The sequence below is a fragment of the Empidonax traillii genome, unplaced genomic scaffold (genome assembly GCF_003031625.1).
Source record: "Empidonax traillii isolate 1590-97213 ecotype Southwest subspecies unplaced genomic scaffold, ASM303162v1 scaffold1241:size257926, whole genome shotgun sequence".
Taxonomy (NCBI): Eukaryota; Metazoa; Chordata; class Aves; order Passeriformes; family Tyrannidae; genus Empidonax; species Empidonax traillii.
In genome coordinates, this window is record NW_020956434.1 from 91,502 (window position 1) to 100,091 (window position 8,590).

The window sequence follows — 8,590 nt, forward strand, 5'->3', positions numbered from 1 at the left end:
AAAAAAGAAAAACATGGATTTTTCTCCCAAGAAAGTGCATATGAAGAAAATGCAACATCTCATGCTATGTTGTTTAAAAGAAGAGAAAAATCAATTTAATATTTGGCTAAGTGTATAAAACAGTGGGCCAAGTGGTTTTTTAAAAGAATTTCTCAGTCACACTTTCTACCACTGAAAAAACTCCTTCAGTTTTAATGCTGTAAGACTATGAAGACAGAAGGGAAGCTACAGCTTTTGCGTGTTGGTAAACTGCTGTTCTTTGTAGATGAATCTGAATTTAGGACTTAAGAGCATATCCACAATTCAAATGAGGGCCAAGGCTACCATAGAATCTCAGGGCTCTCTGCCCCTTTTGCTGGGTTTGGGTTTAGATGTAAGCTGCTGTCACAATCTAAGAAAAAAAAAAAGGAAATTTAGGAAAAGAAGTTAAGAAATATATGGTGGTCAACTTTTAAGTGCTTATAGCTTTAAGTGCCATTAATGCTATCCTATTTTGTAACTTTTTAAATGAGTATTTTGAATTATTTGCTTTATTTCCTTTCAGGTACTATCTTTATTTGACATTTGCTATCTCTTTTCCTGATAAAAGCTAAAAATGAGCTCACTTCATTTCTAGACTAAAGTGAAATGTATCCAAACTGTGGGCATTTTTAAAAAATCTTTTGTGCTTTCTGGACATATGGATATAAGAAACAGAATCGTCCCTAGACTTCACAGTAAATATTCAAAGAAAAGGCTGCAAAATAATTAATGTGAATTGCAAAGTATACTAAATTTTTTATAGCCTCAGCCTGTGGGCTACTGCGTGTGCCATTTCAGACAGAAGATTTTGCATGCTGGAAACGAGATACACATGATTGTGCCAGCAATGCTTTCTCTGTGCTTTCACAAAATCCTAAATATTCCTGCAATTCAAACTGTAGGCTTATAGGTAAGGTAAGCATGGATATTGATCTCATAGACGTACTGACTCTTGCAAGCTAGTCAAACATACAGACACTTGCAGGTCATACAGACACAGATTTTTGGAACTGCATGCCCCCAAAATGCACGTGTCATTCTATGATAGTTTCTGAGATTTTATGCACACGGAGCCAACTCAAAATAAAACTGGTCACCAGAATACATGATTGCCATGGCTATGAATGGAAGCATGGCTATGCAAACTCAAATTTTGATTATGCATATTTGCATATCTAATGACTGCCGGATTTGCAGGAGTAAGCCAAATTCCACTAGTGCAGAGGAGGAAAGTTCATAGTATGTTCTGCTGGTTCACTTCTCTTGAAATGTCAAATCGTCTTTCTAATTTCATTATCTCTCTGAAAATTAAGGATGAAAAAGCAATGTTTGAAAAATTTCAGGTCATTTGGGATTGCTCTAACTCAGTAAGGTCCAACAGAAATTGAATTCTGCTTACTTCACCAATGAATCTCTTAAGGTGCAGGGCTGCGCCCTGGCTTTATCTTACCAGAGACAGAGCAGTAAGCCCAGTCCCCAGGGGAGGTTTCATCTGACTCAAGGGTTGCCATGGCTTCTGGAGACTTTTATGCCAGGCAGCCCTGTGCTCAGCTTCACAAACGTGCAGATGGCAGTCTGTGGTCATCCTCAGATCCCATCCTCCTCAAACCACAGGCAGACACCATCAAGATGAAGATCTCTTCGAGCATCGGAGTTCTTCAGCCTTCCTATTGCTTCTGGTTTTGGGCAGGCCTTGAGTGTCACATATGAACAAATGTTCTGAAGTCTCATGCAGAAGCACAGAGCATCATCTGCTAATTCTGTAGTGCCAGGATGAATAAAGCATACGTGGATGCACTAAGGTTTTATGTTCAGATCTGGGGTTTTACTGTGGTGGTGGGAGGTTAGGATTGAAAGCTACCATTTAGATTTGCCTTTTAATTCCTGAAAAGATTCAGAAGTGCTCAAACATGTGATTTGGGTCCTGAGAATTAAAGTACTGCCTGGTTACACCATCCTGTGCTTTGCATCTATGAAGGATCAGGCACCCAAAAGCATCCCATACGACTCTGAAAGCATGCAATACATTGTTTGTGCTAATAGTTCTCCTTGGTTACCAAAGGCCAAGACCAACATCATGCATGCAGTGTTACCTGTTCCTTCAGCCTAGTTCTTCTCACAAGAAAAGCTTGCCAGCAACGGAAGAGTTCTGCATAGTCACACAGACAGATGTAATGATATGGAGATGCATTTTCTGTATGTGAAATATAGGACTTAGCCATAAACAGAGCATTTCTGCTGGTTAGGATCAGGGAGAGTAAAGTCTGTCTTGTAGGACTCGTCTGTGTTAGCAGGGAGTTGGACAGTGGGCAAATCATGGAAAACAAGTCAACATAGACAAGTGATTGAGGAGGCAAAGTTTGGTGGACAAATTCAGAACTGTTAGTTCTGGTAGGATAAAAGGTCAGTGAAATCTTGTCATAGTTTTAATCTCAACTTGCTGAGTTCTCAGTCTGTTCCCTGTCCAGATTCTAGCTGATGGTGTGTGTGTGTGTCTCATTTTAGTTTCTGCTTGCCATGCCATGCAGGAGCCCCTGGCTGACATTTTATTAGCTATTTCTTCAGCATCTCCTGGTTTGTAATATAATAGTTTGGGATATAATAGTTCAGGGACAAAGGGTGATACTGAATAAACTCTCAGTGAGATACTGAGCAGAACATTTGATGACCTTTTGTATGAAAAAGCAAAATGCTTTCTTTCATTCCTCTACATTTCTGTGTCTGTGAACCTTGCTGAGAAAGCTACCAGGCTGCTACCGGACTGAATACTTTCTTCTATAGTAAGATTGCCTATTAAATACCTCAATATGCATAATTTTTACTATAATATGGGAAGTGAAAATGGTATATGTATGGGACGCCAGACAGAAGTGACTGACACCTAAAATGACATTTTAATGAGCTAAATTGCTTTTCCCCTTGTAAAGGACATCCCTTGTTTTTAATTATATGCAACAGTTTGGGAAAGAATCTCAGCTCAGACATCAACAATATTATGGGTAAAATTCTCATCCTCTGGCAATTAGTAAGACCTATAAAAAAGTTATTATTTCAGTGAGGCTGTTCCACCATTATGAAACTTTTGTGAAAACTTTCACAAAAGTAGTCAGAACCATATCTAAAACTCCTTGCTCTAAATTACGGCTTTTCACAGCAGCCTGAAAAAAAGAAGTCAAATAAAAGCATATGTTACTGACTTTAGCACTCAGATCATACCCTGAGCACAACATGACATGACACGGGAGCTGGGACCTGAAATGTGTTTTTCTGTAGCCACAGCCCTCACACATAGAGGACAACTCAGCTTCAGTTTTCCTGCAGCTTTCAGCTCTGCAGTCCCACTGTCCACTGCCTTGTGCAAGAGAATTCTGCTAAGCCACTTTGGTGATCCTTCTGAACCATTAACTATCACTGAACTTGTGCAGATATTGCGTGAGTGATTTTGAAAAGATGTGTAACTTCATCCATGTGGCAGTCTGTGAATTATATTACCCTTTAATAGGGAACATTATTTCTAATAAATCTTATTAGAAGTAACAGTAAATAAAATTAAAAAAAACCACAGTGATTTATATTCATAAAATCTGATTTTGGTTGTTGCTTTGAAATTATAAATCATCTGAGCTTCTGCTGTTTGGCTTTATGATGTCTCTAGTATAAGTCTGCTTCTTCCAAAGCCATTAATGGATTATGCCAGAGACTTTCTGCAAAATTCTCTAATCCATAATAAATTAAAGTGTATGTCTGTGAGTTCAGGCTGTTAAAAACCCTGTCCTTAAAAAAACCTGCATTTTCCTGAAGAATTTGTGTTTATGCTGTACATGGGCTGTTTGTTTGCCAGCTTTCATTTTCTCAGGGGTTTATTTGTGTTGTCAGGTTGCATGATGTCTGCTACTCTCACTTTTTCCATCGTCCATTAGAAATAAATTATAGGCAAAGACCAAGTGTTATGCTGTGTGCTAACCTAGAACAAGAATTCTTCTACTTAACAGATATGAATTAAAGCTAACTGGGAACTGCTTCAGTCCTCCCTGTACGTTTACTTGTTCTGAACTATGTTTTGTCTAAGGCCAAAATCTGCTCCCATCAAATCTGTGCAGTAAAGTGGAGGTAGCTTGTTACTTTTAAGCTTTTTATAGCAAAGACCTGCTGCTTTAAATCATCTCTACAGTGCTATTTATACTTACTGGAATGGCATTATATCAATACTAAATACAAATTAGCTCAGCTTCAGAAACAGTTCCCCAGGCATTTAAATATCAATGAAAACACAAGGTAAATCAACACAAATCTGTGGAACTCAAGTAAAGGCTTGTAGATTAATGTATGAAACTGGTTGCCTGAAATATATCAGCAAAAAAGTGTAGATCTGAAAATCTCTTTTGGTTACCAAAGCTTTTCCCAAGGTCCCCATCTCCTTTACTACCAGTAGCAGTTACTGTCCTTAATACCATTTCTGCAGTTGTGAGAGCTAATTTGGGGTGTCCTGATGTAGTCAACCCATGTTCTGTGAGCTGGATCATGGTAGGTTGGAAAGGGCACTCTAAAGGCAGGATTATCCACAACACTGCTTTGTTCAGGAACCAGCTGAAGAAAGGTCCCATGCAAACATGGCACCTGCCCAATGTTCACATGGCACAGGTAACTGGTTCCTGCACACAGATTTACTGGTGATGCCTCTCTGCTCTGTTCAGGTAGATGTGAACTTGTTGTGCTCTCTTATCTCAGGTCACAATGGAGCTAAGTCTTATCACCAGGAGATACCAGTGCTGATGCTTTTGGAGGAAAGTGGACATTTCAATAGCATGTGGCCTTTTGAGGCAAATAGGATCTGCTTTCTATGGCTGATCTTGAGAGCAAACCACAGGCAGGTGATACTTGGCATGTGAGAGACAATACTTTTGACTCCCAAATATATTCTACCCTCCTAGTGTTTTTTTCCTGTGGGAGCTGCGTGCTTAAAGAGTAAAGCTGATGGTGTCTACTGCGAGATGAAAGCCAAACATACTAGCTTTCAGCCTACCATTCAGCAGTCTCTCAGATCCTGGAGTCATGTATTAGCTATAATTAGAAAAAGACAGGGTTTGTGTCTAGATCACAGCCTCCCAACAATTTAAATTTTTTCAGGACAGTGTTTCAATGTAGTTTTAGACTGATTTTTTTCCAGTTTCTAATAGAATTTGATTTGGACCTTGGACAGGACTGAGAAACCATTATTAGTAATTTTCAGCTTTGTATTTGAATAAGAACTTTCTCAAAATTTGGGGAAACATTGTGTTGGGATGCTGTTCTACTTTTTCCTGATCAAATTATACTGTAAGCAATCGGCAAATCCAATTGCAAGGATGTTCTATCTGTTTTCTTGTCTCTGTCCCTCTTTCACTCTCTCCATAAGATTTAATGGTGCTTTTGAAAGGTATTCTCAGAAAAAGGACAATTTCCTAAATGTCATTACCAGGGTACAGAGCAGACTGTGCTTGTACCATCTTGAAAAGTTTTGCTGCTAATGTCTTTATTTTATGATGTAATGTTTTACAAAGATTGAAAAAAAAAAATTGCAACAAAGACTGTCTGGATGAACTCTCTTTTCCTGTTGTTGTTGTTGTGGGTTTTTTTTATTTTTTTTCTTTTACTCTGCCTCTTGTCCTATCATCCAGAAGGGATAAAGGAGCCATAATTAATCTTTCCTTTTTCTCCTTGGTTGACAATCCAGTTTGCCTTATTTTCTGGGTGTCTGATTTCGGAAGCCATGGTGCTGGGCTGGTTTCAAGAGAGGCACAAACTTCCATCCATACCTCTACTCATACTGAGCCATTTCTGCATTTAATGACCAGTCAGTAGGGAAGCAAGAAACAGAATTTCAAGGAGGCTCTGTCTCTTGTTCCTAGTTCCTTTCCATAGAAATTATTTGCCAGGATGACTGGAAGAAGTTACTCATTCAGAGAGGAGAGAGGAGGTGAAGCTTTTTGACCTTGGGAAGCACAGACGAGCTTGGGGGTCTCTTTTAATGTGAAATCTTTTGTCTTTTTGCAGCTTTTTTTCATGTCTTCATGTTGACTACTTTCTATGTGAGGCCTCAGTTTCCCTTGGTTCCTTATTTTTCCATCACCTTGGGAAACTGCAACACAGGCCAGTGCACTCACAGAGGGTGCAAACTTTTGAACTATGATTCATTTGTCAGCAGATGGGGGGTGATAAAAATTCCAGCAAGCATGGTTCTTATTTCTGTATAGCATGTATAGAGTCCCCTCAAAACTGAACCTTCACTTGACTTTGGGAAAAAAAGAAAAACAAGATAAAAGCTTTCTTTGGACTGAGCAAAAAATTCCCCTGTTTTTGTGCTGTTTTTGTGCTATTTTTGTATGTTGCTTATGCTACATGGTCCACACTGGTTCTTGCTACTTGTTCTGTATTAACTGTGTAAGCCAAGACATTTATCCAAAGCCCACCTCCATTTCCAAAATTATTTCTTTTCCCTCAGGAGCATGAGTCTTTTAATTGGACCTTCTTTAGGTATTCCATATTCCACTTGGTTTTTTGGTTATTTACATTTTTGAGTTTATGCAGACCCTCATTCTGCTTGTTCTCCTGATTTTCATTTCCAGGTCGAGATTTTTATCAAGCTACAGCTGTTTGCTCTGACTTTGTGACCTATTGCCTGGGATATACAGACAGCTTCATAGTTTCTAGAGGCCTCCAGCAAGGTGACCTATTTAGCTAACTGACCCAAGTCATTGTTCCGAGAGGTGATTGAGAAAGACAATGAAAATAAGGAAAAAAACCTGACAAAACAACAAAACTCAAAAGAGTGGATGTGTGACAAGTTGTGAAATACTTTATGTGCTCCAAAATCTGTATGCAGGATGCTGAGGATTGGATCAAAATTCTTACTGAAGCATCGTTTTCTCAGTACAGACTGCTGTTTTGAATAACTATTTTTGAAACAAATTGTTACATGGTAAAAAAAAAAAAAAAGCTTTAAAAATAACACATTATTATATAATAATAACCTAGCATACTAAAAGTGAATAGTGCAGGAAGGAGTATCTCACAGAGATTTTACAACACATCATTTGGCCTGGCAGGTCTCACTGCTTTCTAAAGCTTTAGATCATTTCCACAGGGGACACAGGAGACTTTCCACAGTGTAGGAGACTGTTTCTGGATCATCCCTTCCTTTTATTCTGGCACAGGGTGCTGATGTTTCTCTTGATGAACATCTTTTGGCAGTGCCATTTCTGAGGCAGTGCAGTGTAAATGTCATTACTGAGCCCAATTTAAACAGGATGGATGGACACCACAGGTTTGACTTGAAGCAGTTAGCTAAATGGACCTGTGCCACTATTTTATTCTAGTATTATTATAAGACTAAGAAGAATAAAACAGTAAATTAATCTTGTATTACATTCCAGAGCATGTTGTGACGGTGAATCTTGGTTGTCCACACAAGGAACTTGTTTATGTTATCCACTCCATTACACTAAACCACAATGTGACAAATAAGTTGATTGTTAGGGTTCAAAACTGCAGTCCTCTCACATTTAGAACCGTGAGAATAACTTTAAAAAACAGAAGAGTGTAAAATAAGCAACATAGTCCTAGCTTTTAGCAGAAATCTGAATATTTCTCGAAGTGAACAATTGACTTTCATGTGCAACCAAAAGTCAAGGCAAAATATGGCTATTGCAATTCCTGGGGTTGGGGGGGAGGGGGAAACACCAAAAAACCACCACAAAAAAACCAAAACATCCCCTCCAAAAATCAACCAAGGAACAACAACAAACCCAGACCAAAATCTTTTCCCTATGCCACTGTCTCACTGAACATATCTGGTCTTCTGTGCATTTCATGCTTTTGCAAGTGGCATAAATGAAAGTTAAGACATGCAGAATGCATTTTGCTCTTGTTAACCTTTCAGAGCTAATCCAGGAAGGAGAAAGTAACCTGGCTGGAAATCCCTTGTATGTACTATGCACAGATCTAACACTTGCAAGTTAATTGCTTCCCCTTTCATGAATATCTGGGTAGAAGAAGAGACACTAAAAATTCTACAAATGACAGAGTTCAGCCTGCAAATCTCTTCCTACAAAGGTTTGTGGGAAAGAAATACCCAGCATATTCTAGAGCACAAGCTGGGAATTCAATGATTGAAAAAGAAACAAAACAGCACATAAACTGACGCTGTTTTGCGAAGGGTCATTAAAGACAGGAACCTCATATTTATGATGATGTATTACAGACCTGGAAATGACTTTTAAGATGTTGCAGGAGGAAAAACATGAACCATTGCAATCATTGTCACATCTGCTGAAGTGCATTGAGAGGCTGGAGCCGGTGTGATACTCCTCCACAGAGTGCAGCAGGCTTTTGAGGGATTAAGCAAAAACAAATCACAGAATATGTCAAGTTAGAAGGGACTCACAAGGATCATCAATTCCAATTCCTGGCCTGCACAGGACTACTCCCAAGAGTCACACCATGTGCCTGAGAGTATCACCCAAAGGCTTCTTCAGCTCTGTCAGGTTTGACGCTATGACCACTTCCCAGGGTAGCCTGTTCCAGCACCCAA